At 36.2% G+C, this 21,491-nt stretch overlaps 1 protein-coding gene and 1 non-coding gene across 2 annotated transcripts in view; one reads left to right on the top strand and one right to left on the bottom strand.

Annotated features, from left to right (window-relative positions):
• NAALADL2 (N-acetylated alpha-linked acidic dipeptidase like 2) overlaps positions 1 to 21,491 on the top strand; it is a 1,369,359-nt gene that overhangs the window by 44,476 nt on the left and 1,303,392 nt on the right. The window lies entirely within an intron of this gene.
• LOC139185337 (small nucleolar RNA SNORA56) lies at positions 18,877 to 19,005 on the bottom strand. The gene has a single exon (XR_011568963.1). It is a non-coding gene; the product is annotated as a small nucleolar RNA SNORA56 (small nucleolar RNA).

Genomic DNA, 21,491 nt, shown 5'->3' with positions numbered 1-21,491 from the left:
CCATATAAGTGGTGCTATATGGTATTTGTCATTTTGTAACTAGCCTGTATCTCTTATCATGAAGTCTTCAAGGTACAGTCATGCTGTAGCATGTGATAGGATTTCTTTCTTCTTTTAAGGCTTAATAATATTTCAGAGTGTGTATATATTATATTTTCTTTATCCGTTCATCTTTCAGTGAGCATTTAGATTGCTTCTACCTCTTGACTATTGTGAATAGTGTTTCCGTATCTGATATGTGCATATACATTACCTAAATTTTAATCTAAGGATGTTCTAAACCTTCCTATTAATTAAAATAATCCAACAGACCACTGTTATTCTCTGTCCTTTTGGGAATCTGCTTCCTCAACACAGTACATTTTGATATTTACTTTTCCTCTTTCCCACATTGAAGAAGAGCTAAACTTTGCTTCTGTAACTTAAAAGTTTGGAATATAGACATTTCCATAAAAGTTTAAAAGTCTAATAGGACTGCATATGCAAAAACAAAAATCTGTTTATCAACCAGGCACTTACCTTGTCAAAAATGTGTAGAAACCGTTACTGATCCAATCAGAATTCATTGTATGTTTATCAAAGGCCTACTGTGGATTAGATTCTATCTATTCTTTAGAAATGAAACAATGAATAAATCAGAAAAAAAAGTGAGTATAAATCATGGTGATGATGATGGTATGTTTATTTGTATAGGACAGTGAGAAAAACTTGCTAATGAGAAAAATAAAGTAGTGAGCATAATTTTATGTAAGATAGGTTGGAAATGTTTAACTGAGGTGACTATTGAGTAAAGACCTAAGGAGGCCAAGGAGTAAACCTTGTTGTGATCTAAGAGAAGAGCGTTCCAGGTGTGAAAGCAGCAAGTGCAAACGTCCTCTAGTAGGAAAAGTCTAGTGAGGAGGACAGTTCAGTTGCTCAGTCGTGTCTGACCCTGTGACCCCATGGACTGCAGCACACCAGGCCTCCCTGTGTTGACCAACTCCTGGAGTTTACTCAAACTCATGTCCACTGAGTCAGTGATGCCATCCAACCTCACTGTTATCAACTGGTGAGGAGGACACTGTGATTCAAAAGATGGGGTGGGAAGAGAGTGAAAAAGGATGAGAGTGGGACATAAATTAAGTCAGGGAGGTCATGGGACTTGTATTTCATTGTAAAGACCTTGAGTTTTACCTTGAGAGAAATGGGGAAACATTGTGGGCTTGTTCGCAGAGTAGTGACACTCTCTGCCACGTGCTTTCACAAAATTCCTCTGGTTACTGTATTGATTGTTTAGTAACTCACTTATGCCCAACTCTTTTGCAACCCCATGGACAGGCTCTCTGTCCATGGGATTTCCGAGGCAAGACTACTGGAGTGGGTTGCCATTTCCTCCTCCAGGGGACCCTCTTGACCCAGGGATTGAACCCACATCTCTGCGTCTCCTGCATTGCAGGTGCTTTATTTACCACTGAGCCATTGGAGCCACCTTAAAGGATGATCAGTCTAAACTAATGATATGTGGATTTTTATTTTTTTAATGACAAAAAAGAAACATTTTGATATATGAAAATTAGTCCAATAAAATACTTTCTGCTGGAGGAATTTCAACATAGATCACCAAATATGTTTTACATGTCCTTTATGTAAGGAATTGATCAAACTTTTGGGGCTACTAGGTAAATGCCATCATCTTCCTTTAAGAAACTCATAATTTAACTGTAATAAAAATTCAGTTTGATAATAAAAGTAAAAATAAGTATTATAGGAATTTGGAAGAAGAAACATTTAATTTAGATTGTGGAAATCTGGGTTATCTTCATAGATGGAAATACATTTGATTTGGGTCTTGAAGGAATCATAGAAAATTGGCAAGTTAAAAAGGCACAGAGATGGTATTCCAAAACAAGGCACAAATTTTTTAGTACCTACACTGTAGGTACTAAAAGTGTACAAATAATGTAATCATGAGTGTCTTTGTTTCAAGGGAAAATATCTCAGTTTTACCCAATCACCCTTGCACCCTCCCCAATATATTTTATGGTCTTTCTACTTTTAAACAATTTCCAACATGCTACTAAGTTCATTGGAAGGACTGAAGCTGAGGCTGAAACTCCATTACTTTGGCCACCTCATTTGAAGAGCTAACTCATTGGAAAAGACCCTGATGTTGGGAGGGACTGGGGGCAGGAGGAGAAGGGAACCACAGAGGATGAGATGGCTGGATGGCATCACCAACTTGATGCACATGAGTTTGGGTGAACTCCGGGAGTTAGTGATGGATGGGAGGCCTGGTGTACTGCGATTTACGGGGTTGCAAAGAGTCGGACACGATTGAGTGACAGAACTGAACTGAACTGTGTTATTTGCTTTTTGTGGAAAAACTCAGACTTCCCTGTAAGCAACATATTTGCCTTTCTACTGAGACATACTGACCTGCCTCTTGAGAAACCTGTATGCATGTCTGGAAGCAACAGTTAGAACTGGACATGGAAGAACAGACTGGTTCCAAATAGGAAAAGGAGTACATCAAAGCTGTATAATGTCACCCTGCTTATTTAATTTATATGCAGAGTACATCATGAGAAACACTAGGTTGGAGGAAGCACAAGCTGGAATCAAGATTGCCGGGAGAAATATCAATAACCTCAGATATGCAGATGACACCACCCTTATGGCAGAAAGTGAAGAAGAACTAAAGAGCCTCTTGCCAAAAGTGAAAGAGGAGAGTGAAAAAGTTGGCTTAAGGCTCAACATTGAGAAAACTAAGATCATGGCATCCGTTCCCATCACTTCATGGGAAATAGATGGGGAAAAAGTAGAAATAGTGGCTGACTTTATTTTTCTGGGCTCCAAAATCACTGCAGATGGTGTTTGCAGCCATGAAATTAAAAGACGCTTGCTCCTTGGAAGGAAAGTTATGACCAACCTAGATAGCGTATTAAATAGCAGAGACATTACTTTGTCAACAAAGGTCCGTCTAGTCAAGGCTATGGTTTTTCCAGTAGTCATGTGTGGATGTGAGAGTTGGACTGTGAAGAAGGCTGAACGCCGAAGAATTGATGCTTTTGAACTGTGGTGTTGGAGAAGACTCTTGAGAGTCCCTTGGACTGCAAGGTCTGACCAGTCCATCCTAAAGGAGATCAGTCCTGGGTTTTCATTGAAAGGACTGATGTTGAAGCTGAAACTTCAATATTTTGGCCACCTGATGCAAAGAGCTGACTCATTGGAAAAGACCCTGATGCTGGGAAAGATTGAGGGCAGGAGGAGAAGTGGATGATAGAGGATGAGATGGTTGGATGGCATCACTGATTCAATGGACATGGGTTTGGGTGGACTCTGGGAGTTGGTGATGGACAGGGAGGCCTGGTGTGCTGCAGTTCATGGGGTTGCAAAGAGTTGGACATGACTGAGTGACTGAACTGAACTTAACTGAGACATAGGAGATACAGGAAGAGGAAAGTGTTTAGGCTGATGAAGAACAAGGATTTGCTTTTCACATTTCACTTACCTCTTCCTTTTTTCGCATTTCACTTTCCTCTTCTTTTTTACTTCCTCTATCCTTTCACTTACTTTCTTTGTCTATACTACTTTGAATGTCTTTGCTCACCCCAGAATTTACTGCATGACCCAAATATAATACATAAATGTATATTATTATTTATGTTTATAAATGACTTCATTCTATTTTAACATAGTAACATTTTATAAATTATCAAATTAAAGAAAACATTGTTAGTGTTCCCATTAATTTTGTTTCCTGTGATTTAGTAGTCCTGGGCAGGAAAACTTTTCCCAACTTAATATATTATTATATTAATATATTACAGGTTATATGATACTTAGCTGAATGTAGTTCATTTTTAAGATATGATTTAAGTTATAGTATGCTCCTTTCTTGTTTTAATGATTTTTGCTAGGAATTCATAAAAACACTGTGAATTTCCTTTACATTTATTACACAGCAGCTCTTGAGTATATAATGTGACTTTCAAGAGATGGTTTGTTCATTTAGTGACTTTTGGAAATAAGTGTTCTATTTTTAAATTTACCGTTTAGGAGAAAAATACCCAAGGAAGATTTGAGATTATTTCTAGTTATGAAGAGAGATTGTTTAGGGATGACATTTGCACTTGAGAGCTGCTGCAGAAATGGGTTCATCTAGTTAACCTTCATCTGAATTGCAGTCCTCTACTTTATCCTATGAAACAACTGGTGAAGGAGAAAATGTTAATTAGGAAGCTTTTCAAGATTAATTTTTTCATTTTCAGAAAGTGAAGTGTTCGCCACTTTCCATGTTAAATAAGGTTCCTCGCTTGGCAACATAGGCTTTGCTGCAGTAATTGTGTGCTCCCAGCAAATACTTGATGGTGGAAAAGACAAGTGCAAAAAGCAATTTTTGCAACAGCCAACCAGAACAGCCTGTTCTGTTCCCAATAAATTAATGGATTTAACCTTGCAGCTGTAGCGGTGTTATTATGCAAATATTCTCTGAGTATTATAAAAGCCAACTGATTCTATATAGAGAAAGTTGTTTCTTTCTTCCTGAAAATTCTAAATGACTAGATAATTGACACATTGTATAACCATGTTAAGTGAAGGAAAAAAAAATATTTTCAGTAAATCGACTGAGTTTCATTTTATGTTCCAATGTTTTCAGCAATTTACTGAGGCTTTTACTTAGAACAATATTATTTAGCACAGTAAATTCAAGTGTCCATAGACAACCTCCTAGAAAAAGAAGGAATGAAAAATATTGTATGACTCTTTACTTTGTATTTTGCTGATTTTAATTCATGCAAAAATTAAAATTTGCCTTAATATTATTCAAGTGCAGTGGTCTGGTCATGCTGAATGTCTTCAAAGCATTGTAGTGAATATTTGCATTCTGATTAATGATGGGCTAGAGAATTGTGCCCTAATTATTTGATCAAGTTGATAGCCACTTTGATTTTTAAAGCTGATCTTAGATGTATGCCACATATAAGACACTTAGAGTTGAAAGTTCACTCTGAGTAATTGACCAGTTGTAAAGATCACTCAGAGTGCTCTTCACTAGATTGAAGTTCCATGGTTAATGAAATCTTTGATGATTTAAAAATATTTAAAAAAGAGAAAGTGTTAGAGTGGGAACAGTGGTGGCTTCATTGTGATAAGGCTCTAGTCATTTGATGGGGAATGGATGAAATTGGGAATTGTTTCAACATTTCATATGATCAATTTGCATATAAAATTTTTGGTTTTGTCATAGCCGGTATTCATACTATGTGAACTTTATATTATTAGGTCATATAAAATCAGTTTTTAAAAAGTATACCTTGAAGTGTTTTGTAAACCATTATAGACATATATGCAGATAAGATTATAATTGCAGCTATACAATTTAAAGACTAGTACATTTCAGTTCTGAAGTCCTACCTTTTTGTACTTTTAAAAATTTTAACCTATTACAGATTTCTCCTTTGTATATAAATAACAATGCCAGAGAGTATGTTAAATGAGACAGTATATGTAGAAGAACCTTGTAAACTTTAACTTTCAGGATAGATATTTTATTATTCTTTAATGATGTTAATCTATGTTTGTTTTTAATCTTTCAGTAAATTACTCATAAGTCAGCATTTCACCTCAAGTTACTAATTCTTATATTTGTATTCCAAACAAAATATTTTAAAATGTTTATATTGCAGTTTTAAGTGTATCAAGTAGTAAGTCATTACAGAAAAATATTTGTAAAAGCTAACAATCATATTTAATAAGTATAACACTGCCATTGCTTTTAAAGACTCTGTTATATATAGCTAGATTCACCAAAATTCTTGATTCTTGATACATTTGTTATGTATACGTTTTCTAGCGTACTATCCGTCCATTCTTTATTCCTTCCCTATGTTTTTATAATACCTCTGTACTCACTATTGAACTTTTACCTATGTAAATGTTTCTCTTCTATCATATCTTTCTGTCTTCCCCTAGTTCTGCAGAGACTCTATCCTGCAATAGCATTTGTGATTTCTTTGCTTTTAACCTTCATAATTTGACATATGTGTTTGTGTCCTTAAACGATATATTATTTAGTTTTGCATGCTTTTGAATTTTGTGATCCAATGTTGAATTTACTCTTGAAACTTTTAAAATTCAACCTTGTATTACTTTGTCATTCATATCATAGTTTTAATTAACGTAATTAATATATTAATGCATCATGTTATACATACTAATTCATGTTATTAATTTTCACAGCTGCATTACTTTTGAATATATATAAATATATTCAAAATGAATATATCTTTTGTATATACTTTTAAATATATGTCAATATATTAAAAATGAATATATATATATATCATGAATATATCTTTATTGATTTAGTTTTTCCCCTGGTAACATTTGTTTTCTTATTTTATATGTGTATATATATATTTCTTTTCTTTTTTATTTCTAATATAGATAGTGCTTATATACAGTCTGTGTGTTCTGTGTGCTCAGTTGCTCAGTCATGTCCAACTCTTTGCGACCCCATGGACTGTAGCCTACCAGGCTCCTCTGTCTATAGGATGTTCCAGTCAAAAATACTGGAGTGGGTTGCTATTTCCTCCTCCAGGGCATCATTCTGTCCCAGGGATCAAACTCAGGTCTCTTGCATCTCTTGCATTGGCAGGCAGATTCTTTACCACTGTGCCAACGTTTTATGCTTATATACAGTCAATTCTCATTATTTATGGCTGTTATGTTTTATAAAGTTGACTAGAACACTGAATTAGCCAATACTAAATCATTGCCTGGAAAAATACAAGGTTAAGTTCCTAGGAATTTCTGGTCACATTTTCCTTAATTGATCAGTATATAACCTTATATGTGTTTCTGCTTAAACACACCTTATGTGATACATATTGTTGATTCGCTTAACACTACAGTCATGGCCAACAGTACTGTAACTCATGAATTATTTCTAACAGATGTATTTTCTCCATAAGCCATATCACAGCTTCTTGTACTTATGAATACCAGACAGCACTTTAGTACTACACTTGGGAGCCATTATAGAAGGCAGAACAAAACAAGAAGCACAGAAATGCAAAGTGTGTAGCACTAAATAGACTGCAGAAAGGACACGTGTTTATAGTATGGGAGTTGTTCAGTCTTAGCTGGGAGTAGGAATGGAGGTACATGTAGGATGGTATAAACTTTTGCCACTCTGTGCACGCACTTATCTTTGAATGACAACAAAGACACAGCAGGATACAAATAAATTTTAAAGAGTAACTGAATTCATAAACACAAAATTCATGAATAAAGAGGATAGATCATATATGTTTTTCTCAAGTGCTCCTCTCAAATACTAGCTTGGTAAAAGTCAGATTCCTGAGCTCAGACCCCGAGATTCTGATTTAGTAATCTGGGGTGGGATCTGAGATTTTGGATTGCTAACTAGTTTTGGGGTGATGCTAATGATGCCGGTTCTTGGAACACACTCTTCATTGTTCTTTTTAGTGATCAGGTATAACAACTCTCTAAGGAATATGCCTTCCTGAAGTTGCCTTTCAAAATGGGGAGGTCCATGCCTTACTGAGAGCCTAGCAGCCCAGAGAAAGGCTCCATTTGGGGAAACCTCATTGCCCTGTAAAAAGTACCTGCCAAAGCAGAAAGATGATTCCAGAAGGAGTTAGCCCCCCCCCCCAAAAAAAAAAGTGCTGTTCAGGTTTTCAGCTTTACGGTATCTTTGGACAACTTTTTTTTTTTTCTTTTTTCATCAGAAGTGACCAAACAATTAAGATGGTAAAACCTGTGAGACCAAATCCTTGTCCCAGCTCTACCCTGTTTCCAACAGCTCACAGAATGGATCATGTGCCCCTTATATTGAAGTGACCACTTATTTGCTCTCCTGCCTCCTTGAAAGAAAGGAAAGAAAATTATGTTTTGCCACTGATTTAGCCATATGAAACTCATCTCATCACCCTTTTCTGGGTCTGAAGCTGCTGTCTCTAAAAGTGCCATCTCACTGTGCTTTGTATCGGTTAGTGCTGGAGAAATCTTGAAAAGCGTATGTACAAAACTTGTAAATTTTTATATTTTGGAACTTTGCTTCTTTGGGGTTGAGGCAAACTGGTCACCCCTCTGCCTGTGAGAGCTCTCTACAGTCTGTGGGCTAGCAGTGTGCTGATCTTTTAAAGTTTCTTTCCCTACCCAATCCCCCTTTTTTGATGAGGTTTCAGTGAGGTCTGTTAGGGGTGCATCCTGCAGCTTAATTGGCTTGAAATGTTCTCTCCTTTGGTGTGGTCTCTAACTGTTTTGATACTGAAAATTGATAAATGTCTTTTTGAAATAACCAGTCCCTCCAAAATAAATAAATAAATCCAAAAAAAAAAAAAATGGGGAGGTCCAAGATATGAAGTTAAACTATCAAATTTTTTATAAATGTTGTTTTTTAGGTTGTTGTTAATACAATCACCACACAAACACACAAAATATATTATAACAGTGGAAAATAAGAGAAAGGATTATTATTTGCAGATGATTCAATCATAGATTTGGAAAATTAATTGGTTAAAACACATAAATGAGTAAAGTAAATAGATTCAAGGGAAAATATTTATATATTAAACCTATTTTTTTTACCATCATGAAATATTAAAAAATTGAAATAAAAAAGCTTGTTCATAATAATGAAACAAGTTTTAAAACAGTTAAAAACATTTTACTGTTTTACACAAATGGTCCAGAATCACAAAGTTGACTTTATAATATTATTAAAGAATATAAAATTTTTGAATAATTATAGACACTTAATTGCTGTGAAAACATTCTATATTTCTAAATGGAGTGATTTAACACACTTTAGAACCAGTCCCAACTTTTTAAGGTGACATATCATCCGATTTCTGAGGTTTAAGAAAATCTTGGGAGGAGGAGAGATCAAGATGTCAGAGTAGGAGGACACTGGGGACTCACCTCCCCTCCTGAAAAACATCAAAACTATAACTATGTATAAAGTGACTCTTGCCGAAATCAACCTGGTGACCAGCAGAGCTCTTCAAAAACAGGTCTGTAAAGAAAGAGTCCACATGGACTCCTGTAGGAAGGGAAGAGAAGCAGTCTGGTTAGGACCTACATCCCTAGTAGAGGACAGAGAGAGGAGAGAGATATCCCAGGCTTGGGGATCCTTCCTTAAGAGTGATGGGTTTGAGCTGGATATTAGACATCACAGTTCTGGGGTCCCACATCGACATGGGGAGATGAGCCCTCTTAGCTGGTTTAAAAACCAATAAGAATTACCATAGGGCTATAAGAAAACCAGACTTATGTTTTTTCTACCTGGTTCTGGCTCTAGTCCCTCGAACTCCATCCATACCTCGAAACAAGGTAGACAAAGCAGCCCACTAAGGAAGACACAGCTCCCTAAGGAAGACATAGCCCATGTTACTTAAGATCTAGTTCTCCCACCAAAACCACTGACATGCACAGATTGCATAGAAAAGCTCTCATACAAGAACTTGCTTTCAATGCTGGGAAATTAGGTTATTATTTCTCCTAATGTCCTACAGATAACAAAAGTCAAAATGAGAAGACAGAGAAATAAGTTTGACACAAAAGAACTAAAGAAAAACCCCAATGAAACAGATAAATAATTTACCTGAAAAAGAGTTGAAAGTAACAGTAATAAGAACACTAACTGAACTGTGGGAAAGAATAGATGAATTCAGTGGGAATTTTAACAAACAACCAGAAAATATAAAAAAAGAACCAGTCAGAGCTGATGTATACAAAAACTGAAATGAAAAAGTACACTAGAGGAAATTAAAAGTAGTTTAAGAGATACAGAAAAATACATAACCAATCTGGAAGGTAGAATACTAGAAATCACCCAATTGGAACAGCAAAAAGAAAAACAAGTATTAAAAAATGAGAACAGATTAAGGAACTTCAGTACAACATCAAACATACTAACATTTGCATTTACAGGGTACCAGAAGTAGAAGAGATTAAAAAAAAAAAGCAGCAGTAAAAGTTTTTCTGGAACTTACTTGCTTTTTTGACGATCCAACAGATGTTGGCAATTTGATCTCTGGTTTCTCTGCCTTCTCTAAATCCAACTTGAGTATCTGGAAGTTCACGGTTGATCTATAGTTGAAGCCTGGCTTGGAGGATTTTAAGCATTACTTTGCTAGCGTGTGAGATGAGTGCAATTGTGCAGTAGTTTGAACATTCTTTGGCATTGCCTTTCTTTGGGATTGGAATGAAAACTGACCTTTTCCAGTCCCGTGGCCACTGCTGAGTTTCCCAGATTTGCTGGCATATTGAGTGCAGCACTTTCACAGCATCATCTTTTACGATTTGAAATAACTGGAATTCCATCACCTCCACTAGCTTTGTTCGTAGTGATGCTTCCTAAGGCCCACTTGACTTCACTTTCCAGGATGTCTGGCTCTAGGTGAGTGATCACATCATCGTGGTTATCTGCGTCATGAAGATCTTTTTCTGTATAGTTCTTCTGTGTATACTTGCCACCTCTTCTTAATATCTTCTGCTTCTCTTAGGTCCATACCCTCTATGTCTTTTATTTTGCCCTTCTTTGCATGAAATGTTCCCTTGGTATCTCTAATTTTCTTGAAGAGATCTTTCCCATTCTACTGTTTTCTTCTATTTATTTGCATTGATCACTTTGGATCATTGAGGAAGCCTTTCTTATCTCTCCTTGCTGTTCTTTGGAAGTCTGCATTCAGATGGGTATATCTTTCCTTTCTCCCTTGTCTTAGCTTCTCTTCTTTTCTATTTGTAAGGCCTCCTCAGGCAACCATTTTGCCCTTTTGCATTTCTTTTTCTTGGGGATGGTCTTGATCCCTGACTCCTATACAATGTCATGAACCTCTGTCCATAGTTCATCAGGTATTCTGTCTATCAGATCTAATCCCTTCAATCTATTTGTCACTTCCACTATATAATCAAAAAGAATTTGATTTAGGTCATACCTGAATGGTCTAGTGGTTTTCCCTACTTTCTTCAATTTAAGTCTGCATTTGGCAATAAGGAGTTCATGATCTGAGCCACAGTCAGCTCCTGGTCTTGTTTTTGCTGACTGTATAGAACTTCTCCATCTCTGGCTGCAAAGAATATAATCAGTCTGATTTTGGTATTGACCATCTGGTGATGTCCATGTGTAGAATCACCTCTTGTGTTGTTGGAAGAGGGTGTTTGCTCTGACCAGTTTGCCCTGCTTCATTTTGTATGCATATATATATATATATATATATATATATATATATTCTTTTTCCTTCTTTTCCATTATAGGTTATTACAAGCTATTAAATGTAGTTCCCTGTGCTATAAAGCAGGTCCTTGTTGTTTGCCTACTTACTTTGTTATTTACAAGATGCAGAGGGACTCTTTGTTCAACCTTTACAGTTTTAATGTAATCCCTATTAAAACACCATGAGTTTCTCAGAACTAGATCAAGTAATCCTAAAATCTGTGTCAAATCACAGAAGATTCTGAGTAGGCAAAGTAGTCGGGAGAAAAAAGAATAAAGCTAGAAGTATTATGCTCCTTAACTTTAGGCTTTAATACAAAGTTATAATAATCAAAACATAAGGATTGTGGAACAAAAGCAGACATCTAAATCAAGGAACAGTACAGACAGCCTGGAAATAAATCTATGCAAATATAGTCAATTAATCTATGACAAAGTAGGCAAAAATAAAAATGAGGAAAAGACAGTCTCTTCAATAAGTAGTGTTGGGGAAACTGGAAGTAACATATAAAGAAAAATATTAGAACATTTTCTCACACCATATACAAAAGTAAACTCAAAATGGATTAAAGGTCAAATGTAAAACTGGAAACCATAAAATGTCTTGAAGAAAATGTAAGCAATATACTCTTTTATATAAGTCTGAGCAATTACCTTTTTGAATCTCTCACCGCTGACAAGGGAAACAAAGGCAAAAGTAAAAGCAAAAATCAGCAAAAGCTTTTTCATAGCAAAAGAAACCAACAAAATGAAAAGGTAAATTTGAGTGAGAGAATATATTTGCATATGATATATCTGATAAAGGGTTACTATCTAAAGGATATACAGAGATTATGCAATTCAATATAAGACAAGCATCTTGATTAAAAAATTGGCAAAAAACCTCAATAGACATTTTTTCAAAGAAGACAGAGCATTAAAAGATGCTGCCTGGGGAGCTGCAGTCCATAGGATCGCAAAGAGTCAGACACAATTGAGTGACTAAACAACAAAAATGTCATAACTATACATCAGTGAAATGCAAATTGAAATCACAGTGAGATATCACCTTACATCTCTCAGAATAGCTCTTGTTAAAAAGACAACAAATAATAAATGTTTATATGATGAGGAGAAGAGACCCTCATGCACTGTTAGTGGGAATGCAAATCAGTAGAGTGACTATGGAGAACACTATGGAGTTTCCTCAAAATTTAAAAGTAGAACTACTATATGATCTGGCAAATCCACTCCTGCATATATATTTGAAGAAAATGAAAACACTAATTAGAAAAGATACATGCACCCCAACATTCACAGCAACAGTATTTACACTACTCAAGAGGTTCAATTCAGTTCAGTTCAGTCATTCAGTCATGTCCAGCTCTTTGCGACCCCATGGACTGCAGCATGCCAGGCTTCCCTGTCCATCTCCAACTCTCAAAGCTTGTCCATCAAGTCAGTGATGCTATACAACCATCTCATCCTCTGTTGACCCCTTATTCTCCTGCCTTCAATCTTTCCCAGCATAAGGGTCTTTTCCAATGAGTCAGTTCTTTGCATCAGGTGGCCAAAGTATTGGAGTTTCAGCTTCAGCATCAGTCCTTCCACTGAATATTCAGGACTGATTTCCATTAGGATGGACTGGTTGGATGTCCCTGCAGTCCAAGGGATTCTGAAGTCTTTTCCAACATCACAGTTCAAAAGCATCAATTCCTCAGTGTTCAGCTTTCTTTATAGTTCAACTCTCACATCCATACATGACTACTGGAAAACCATAGCTTTGACTAGATGGACCTTTGTTGACAAAGTAATGTCTCTGCTTTTGAATATGCTGTCTAGGTTGGTCATAACGTGTCTTCCAAGGGACAAGTGTCTTTTAATTTCATGGCTGCAAACACCATCTGCAGTGATTTTGGAGTCTCCAAAAATAAAGTCTCTCACTGTTTCCATTGTTTCCCCATCTATATGCCATGAAGTGATGGACCAGATGCTATGATCTTAGTTTCCTGAATGTTGAGTTTTAAGCCAACTTTTTCACTCTCCCCTTTCACTTTCATCAAGAGGCTCTTTAGTTCTTTTTCGCTTTCTGCCATAAGGGTGCTGTCATCTGCATATCTGAGGTTATTGATATTTCCCCTGGCAATCTTTTTTCGAGCTTGTGCTTCATCCAGCCTGGCATTTTTCATGATGTACTCTGCATATAAATTAAATAAGCAGGTCGACAATATGCAGCCTTGATGTACTCCTTTCCCAAATTGGAACCAGTCTGTTTTTCCATGTCCAGTTCTAACTGTTGTTTCTTGACCTACATACACATTTCTCAGGAGGCAGGTAAGGTGTTCTGGTATTCCCATCTTTTGAAGAATTTTCCACAGTTCGTTGCAATATGCCAAGACATAGATACAACCAAAATGTTCCTAAACATATGAATGGATAAATAAGCGGTGGGATTATATATATATATATATATATATATATATATAATGGAATATTACTCAGCCATAAAAAGGAATGAAAACTTTGCCATTTGGAACAATATGGGTGTACCTGGGGAGATTTATGCTTAGTGAGGTAAGTCAAACAAAGAAATAAAAATATAAGTGAAGTATAAATTCACTTATACGTGAAATCTAAAAAATAAAACAAATGAGTATAACATATCAAAAACAGATTCATAGATACAAAGAACAAACTCCTGGTTACCAGTATAGAGAGAGGTGGAGGGAGTGAAAAGATAGGGGATGGTATGCAAGGAGATCCAACCAGTCCATTCTGAAGGAGATCAGCCCTGGGATTTCTTTGGAAGGAATGATGCTAAACTGAAACTCCAGTACTTTGGCCAACTCATGTGAAGAGCTGACTCATTGGAAAAGACTCTGATTCTGGGAGGGATTGGGGGCAGGAGGAGAAGGGGATGACAGAGGATGAGATGGCTGGATGGCATCACTGACTCGATGGATGTGAGTCTGAGTGAACTCCGGGAGTTGGTGATGGACAGGGAGGCCTGGCTTGCTGCAATTCATGGGGTCACGAAGAGTCAGACATGACTCAGAGACTGAACTGAACTGAACTGAATTGAATTAAGTTACAAACAACTAGGTATAAAATACGGAGAAGGTGATGGCACCTGACTCCAGTACTCTAGCCTGGAAAACCCCATGGACGGAGGAGCCTGGTAGGCTGCAGTCCACAAGGTCTCGAAGAGTCAGACACTACTGAGCAACTTCACTTTCACTTTTCACTTTCATGCATTGGAGAAGGAAATGGCAACCCACTCCAGTGTTCTTGCCTGGAGAATCCCAGGGACAGGGGAGCCTGGTGGGCTGCCGTCTATGGGGTCGCAGAGAGTCAGACACGACTGAAGCGACTTAGCAGTAGCTGTAGCAGCAGGTATAAAATAAGTAAGATACAAGGATATAATATATAGTACAGCAAACTAACAAATATGTTATAATAACTTTAAATATAATTTATAAAAATATCAAGTATCATGTTGTATGAAAGTGAAAGTCACTCAGTCTTGTCTGACTCTTTGCAACCCCATGGACTATATAGTCCATGGAATTCTCCAGGCCAGAATACTGGAGTGGGTAGCCTTTCCCTTCTCCAGGGAATCTTCCCAACCCAGGGGATCAACCCAGGTCTCTCACATTTCAGGTGAATTCTTTACCAGCTGAGCCACCAGGGAAGCCCAGTATGTTGTATATCTGAATCTAATATTACATTGTAAATCAACTATTTGCCTATTTTTTGTTCATTTGCTAAGTCGTATCCAACTCTTTGCAACCCCATGGACTTCAGCATGCCCGGCCTCCTTGTTCCTCTGTATCTCCTGGAGTTTGCCTGAGTTCATGTCTGTTGAGTCTGTGAGGCTATCTAACTATGTCATCCTCTGCCGCCTTCTTCTCCTTTGCCTTCAGTCTTTCCTAGCATCGAGGTCTTTTCCAATGAGTCAGCTGTACTTTAATAAAAATATCTTAATAAAAAAGGCATGGGGGGGATACAGTGCACTGTTTGCATTTGTTACTTAAAGGTGGTGGGACAGGAATTGGTATGGAATGCTATGGAATTGCTATGCTTTTTACATCTTTATTGGGTTGTTTCAATAAGCTTTTTACTTTAGTCAAAATTTAGTAGAAATTTTTTGTAAGTATATATGAACTTTGGAAGCAAATAGACTCTATACTCATTGTGCTTATTCTTTATTTACTAGTTAGATTGAGAAATTCGCTTGACCTGCCTTATCCTCAATTTCTATGTACTTAAAGTGTGGATGATAATGATTATTCCCTTCATGTGGTTGATGTGAGGATTAAATGAGCTGTATGAAAATTCAAGAGCATAAATAATTTGACAGAGTGTACACCCTTAGTCCGTGGAAATCATTCTGTCTTGTATAAAAGGGGCATTAATCTAATAGTGCTCTTTGCCCAATCTGCTTATGTCTATTTAACAGTTTCCCCAGGAAGTTAGGGTTTCCCTGGTGGCTCAGAGGTTAAAGTGTCTGCCTGCAATGCGGGAGAGCTGGGTTCAGTCCCTGGGGCGGGAACATCCCCTGGAAAAGGAAATGGCAACGCACTCCAGTATTGCCTGAAGAATCCCATGGACGGAGGAGCCTGGTGGGCTACAGTCCACGGGGTCGCAAAGAGTCAGACACGACTGAGCGACTTCACTTTCACTTTCCAGGAAGTTATGGTATAGGGGAAAGGACTGTTTATGATCTTAAAGGGATGGAGAACTGAATTTAGTAAGATTGGATGTAGGACTGACATAGCATTGTGTAAGTAATAATGTCTTAAAAAATAATTGATAGTCAAGCTGTTATTTAGTTAATCTTCATAAATTTTTTTCATAGGCAGCCTGACAAATTTACACTGTGACCAATTATAAAATGATTGTTAAGCCAGTCAAGCTGTCAGAGTTGAAATGTTGCTATATCTTGAGTTACATGGGTACCTGTATTTTGTTAATTTATCTAAAATGCATTAGACTTCTGGCATATGACTAGAAATTTATTTTGGGAAAAGATGCAATCTCTTAGTGCTTCCTGCTTGTCCATAATAGCTTGATGAAATATGCACTTGAGATAGAGATTCTCATCTTTGAAATGCTTGGAGTTTGAGAGCACTCAATCTTTAGAGCTTGACCACTGGCATATCATTTAACTTCATGTATTAGTTAGTGTGTTTTTGTTCTTTTTCAACATATCTCATTCTTGAAGCACACTAAAGAAGGTAACTACATATTTCCTACTGAGGGATAATGTCACAATTTCAGTTCGTAATTAAAAATTGCTTCATAGCGATTCCTTTTACAGTATTTCAAAGTGTTATTGAAACTTGTTTTTATTCCCTTTCATAGATTTAAATGCACTTTGATTGCATCATTTGTGATATATATTTAGCCTTAAAGTTAATTTTCCATTTGAAAGCACCTCAACATTTGAAAGGGAGTATGTTTCTTTTTTTTAATTCAAGCTGCCAGATGTTAGGTAAACGTATGGATATGGAGAGCTCTGTGGTAGGTATCATTTGAGGATCCTTTGCCCTGTGTCTTCCTTTGTTTCTTTCTCCAAGCGTGTTCCAGTGTCTTTTCAAAATGACTCACTCCCATTCAGAAGCGCACTATTTAAGTGTATTTGATTTTGATTTTATTGTTCTGTTTCTTTATGTGTTTTGACAGTTGTCTGAAAACAGATATTCAAAAAGGACTCCTGATTTCACCCAAATATTACAGTTTTACAATTTATTTGACCATAATTCTGTGAAGAAATGTATCATTATTATAGTTTATTTTCCTTATTTTACTTTAAATTTGAAAGTCTAAACTCAACTAGTAATGTCTGCTTTTGGCTATTTTTGCCATGTTCAAAATAACATGCTACCTGGAAAATAATATGATATTACTTGGTCATGAGATTAAAAAAAAAAAAAAAGGATGTGATAAACTGTGTAAATAGATCATTCACTGAAGTAATGCTTTAAAGTGCCCAAACTAGATGCTGTGTGTACTGGTGAGGAAAAACAGACATAGAACTCACATATACAGGAGTAGTCTTGTATATCTTATGTTCTAGTGGGGATACTAATATTAACCAGATAAGATCACACCAACAAATAGAGGGGAAAAGCAATTTCCTTATAATCCATTGGATGGATTGGATTTAGGTAAGTATGGAGAAGAGTAAATTGTATTTCAGGTAAATGGTGCAGAGTAAGTAGGAGGCACTGAGGGATTGAGGGAATGCCTAATAAATGGGCTCTGAGAGACATGGGGAGAAGCAAGAAGAGATGAGGGAAGTAAGCAGGGGCTAGGCAATCCTGCAGAAAATTACAACTGTGACTAGAGGAGAACGAATACCTGGTACTTAGAATTCAGTGACTGTTAGATTAATTTTTAATGTCAGTACATACCCATGTCAGTTTTTAACATTACCTGGGATTTCCATGTTTAACATACACATACACACCTTGCTACATATACAAATTTAAGACAAACTTTTACAATTATATTGGTGATTAAGAAGAGCACAATTATTTTATATGGTATAAATATAGATGTCATCTAAATCATTACACTTTCTCCCTTAGAAACTTAATGACAATTGTAGCTAGCCAGTTCAAGATGAACCCAAACATTACTTTTTATATTAAAATTCAACTATCTCTCCATGGTTTCAACTATATGATTATACTTTGTATATCATAGTAGAATATTAAATTAATTCCCATCATTTTAAACTAATGACTAATTTAAATTTTAAATAGTCTGTAATTAATTTTCATAGCTCATAGAAAAAATACTGAACATCTTACTAAGTTGCAGGTGAATAAGCTCTCCTCTTACTGAACACAAGAGCTCCATGATATTAGCAGCAGGAATGTATATCAGGCATTAGGTCTTCAGAATGCTTCCATCTATCATGGAATAGTTCTTTAGCTCCTTCTAAAAATAGCTCCTCACTGTTGCTGTTCTCTTTATTATTATATGTAGCCTATATGTAGGGTGTTTCATTTCTAAAATTGAAGACAATTATTATCTTGGTAATTGGGTATACTCCTCTGTGGGGGTATTAGCATTTAAATCTGTCAGCATCAGTTATTGATTGTTTTCAGGGTCAACATTAGAAGCACCATCAATAATCTCAGTACAATATAATGCTGCGCATGGTGCAAAGTATTTATTGGCTGAGTTGAACCCTCTAATGTCAAGGGGAAAGCATAGTTAATAGGATAAGTACTTTTAGTGATATGGGAGCAGATATAGCAAATAGACTCATGATATTTATATGTCTTAATCATATTATTTTTTCTTTTATAATGTGCTGACATGAGAAATCATTTTCTATATTTTTCTCAGTAAGGTTTTAATTTCTTCTTCCAGCTGACAGAGTGCTTAAAGTGGTCCCCACTACTTAGAACCATTTCCACTTTTATGTTCTTCTTCTTTTTTTGGTGGTGTCACTGTCCCCATCTCCAGGCTCACCTGCACTCTCTAGAGGAGCTTTGGCCTTCTTGCCCTTCTTTTCTTTTCTTTCTTGACCAACCATGGAGCTACTGGAGAGGTTTTGTCACTCTCACTCTCTTGTTTCCTGATTTGGAGTTTTTATGCGTTAGCAACTGTCTAGGGGGCTTTTACTGCTTTGGCCATGACCTCTCTCTGGCAGGTAACATATGGCAACTCCAAAGTCACCATGAAAACACTGATCCTAGACAGAAGAACTAACCACTTAACTATTGCAGATTGACTCCCTATAGAGTCTCACAAGCCAGACTGGAAAGGGATAACTGCTGCTTTTTCTATTTTACATTCTATATTTTATCCTTGTGAAAACAAATATTTAAAAATATATTAATTTAAATTATTTTATATTTTATACTTATTCTGACATACCTGCTTGGTGTTAGACTCAAAAAGAAGCCCAAAATGTCCACTTCAATAAGAAATTCAAGATAAAGAGAAATTTAACCAGAGTCAAATATTGAATATATTTAATTTTAACATAAAAGTTAAACCTATTGTTACCACATTATTTTTTCTAGTTTTAGTGTACTTTATTTCAAAATTGCATATAGTAAGAGTGTCAGAATAAGTTAAGAAGAAAAAAGAATAAATAATATAAAAATTTTCAAATATTATACAAACTTTAGTACCCCAATACAATTATAATTTATAAATATTTATAAATAGAGATACTGCTATAGATAGATATAGATTATGTATGTTTGTATGTAATTAAATACATTTATTTTTAACATTTTTAAGCCTTTTATTATTTTCTGAACTTTTTGCTTTAGCACTAGAGACTAATATTCATCATATTGTGCATGCAAATTAAACTGAAAATGAGAATCTGTTTTTTCAGAGCAATAGAATATTCAATGCTTGGGTTGTCTACAATAGCTTTGGTTTTTAAGATTATATTAGGGAGAGTTTTTAAATAAACATTTATATTCATTTTAATTTTTAATTTAATTTTTATTAGATTTCAATACATTAAATTTAGGGAATATCCCCTAGAGAAGGAAATGACAACCCACTCCAGTATTCTTAGTTGGGAAGCCCTGTGGACAGAGGAGTCTGTCAGGCTACAGTCCGTGGTGTCACAAAGAGTCAGACCAGACTTAGGAAGTAAACAATGACAACCATGACTAATATGGCAGCTCATTGAAGAGAGACTATCTTTCACAATTTTGTTCTATAATTTACATTTATAGATAGTGTCTGGGAAGTCATATTGTTGATTAACGGAGTGGTTCTTTTATAATTCAATACATACTCCTGATCAAAATTCTTTGAAAACCATGAATGGAATTTTGTTTTCTTATCCTTGTGAGGAACTTGACTGAAACTAACAAGGTATATCATGTTTAACAGTGAAACATTAGGTAAATTCCTATTAAGTCAGAAAGAAAGACAAGGGTTTTCTTGTTACCTGGCCACTGTGATAAAGAGTAATTTAGTTGTGGATTGTTATTTGTAATTAAAATATGTTGTTTTCTTCTTACTCTAGAAATAGTTCCTGGAGACAGTGCTTTGTAAGGGCAAAAATTAATTTTGGAGTTTGAATCCAGCATTAACCATTTAAACTTGTTTGAAGACAGTTAACATATTTTCTTCAGAATCGTTATCTATAAATGAGTTACAATAACAACAACAACAGAAATCTCTGTCACAGTTGTGAAAAGAACACCCTGAAGATAACATGAAAGGACTTTATAAGTAGCAGGGCAATGATTACTAACAGAAATAATGAAAACACTAAGCATAATATTTATTTTTTGCTAATTATGAAAACTCACTTTATTTCCCCTCATTCTGCTTGTCCATATTATTTAGTATTCTCTCTAAATATGTCACATTTTTTTCCACTCTGCCTTGACATTTGTTAGTTTTTCCCCTATTGCCCTTTTTCTATTTTCTCTGTTCATTAAAGTAGTCCTCAGCCCTCAAGATCCATAAGAATACCAATTATCCTGTGTGCTGCTACTGCTGCTAAGTCGCTTCAGTCGTGTCCGACTCTGTGCGACCCTATAGACGGCAGCCCACCAGGCTCCCCCGTCCCTGGGATTCTCCAGGCAAGAATACAGGAGTGGGTTGCCATTTCCTTCTCCAATGCATGAAGGTGAAAAGTGAAAGTGAAGTCACTCAGTCCTGTCCGACTCTGAGCGACCCCATGGACTGCAGCCTACCGGGCTCCTCCGTCCATGTCCATGGGATTTTCCAGGCAAGAGTACTGGAGTGGGGTGCCATTGCCTGTGTATTACTCTTTAAATTCCCCACTCCTGCTTTCTTTTCTAGTTGGAGCAATCTCTTCCTCTTGTGCCCATTATGGAGCTTGTAGTACTCTTTTTATTAATTACTATTTTTGTTTGCCTCTAAATCCCTTGCTTCCCCAGTGTAGTCTGTTAATCAGCAGTATGGACATCACCAGGGAGCTTGTTAGAAGTGCAGAATTCTAGGCTACACCCCAGACCAAGATCCCTGGGTGATACCCAGGCATATCACTGTTTGAGAAGAACTGCCCTAATTCATTACACACTCCTTGAGGCAGAGGCATGGTAAAGGGACAGCTTCCTGTCTTGCTGTAGTACCCTTCACAAGACTATACATTGTACAATGCTTTACATATAATAGGTGTGCAGTAAATGGGTGTTGAGTTGAATTTTATTTTTATTATTTGAGGTCAGAAAAATCCTATTTAGGAAAGTTCAAATGTTAGGACAGGCTGTTCTAAAGTGAGAGCAAGAAGAAAGCTATTCTTTATTGATGCTACTCACAT

This window comes from Bos indicus, chromosome 1 (genome assembly GCF_029378745.1).
Source record: "Bos indicus isolate NIAB-ARS_2022 breed Sahiwal x Tharparkar chromosome 1, NIAB-ARS_B.indTharparkar_mat_pri_1.0, whole genome shotgun sequence".
In the NCBI taxonomy this organism is placed as follows: domain Eukaryota; kingdom Metazoa; phylum Chordata; class Mammalia; order Artiodactyla; family Bovidae; genus Bos; species Bos indicus.
The sequence above is the reverse complement of the archived record's forward strand: the minus strand, read 5'-3'. Positions and strand labels throughout refer to the sequence as shown.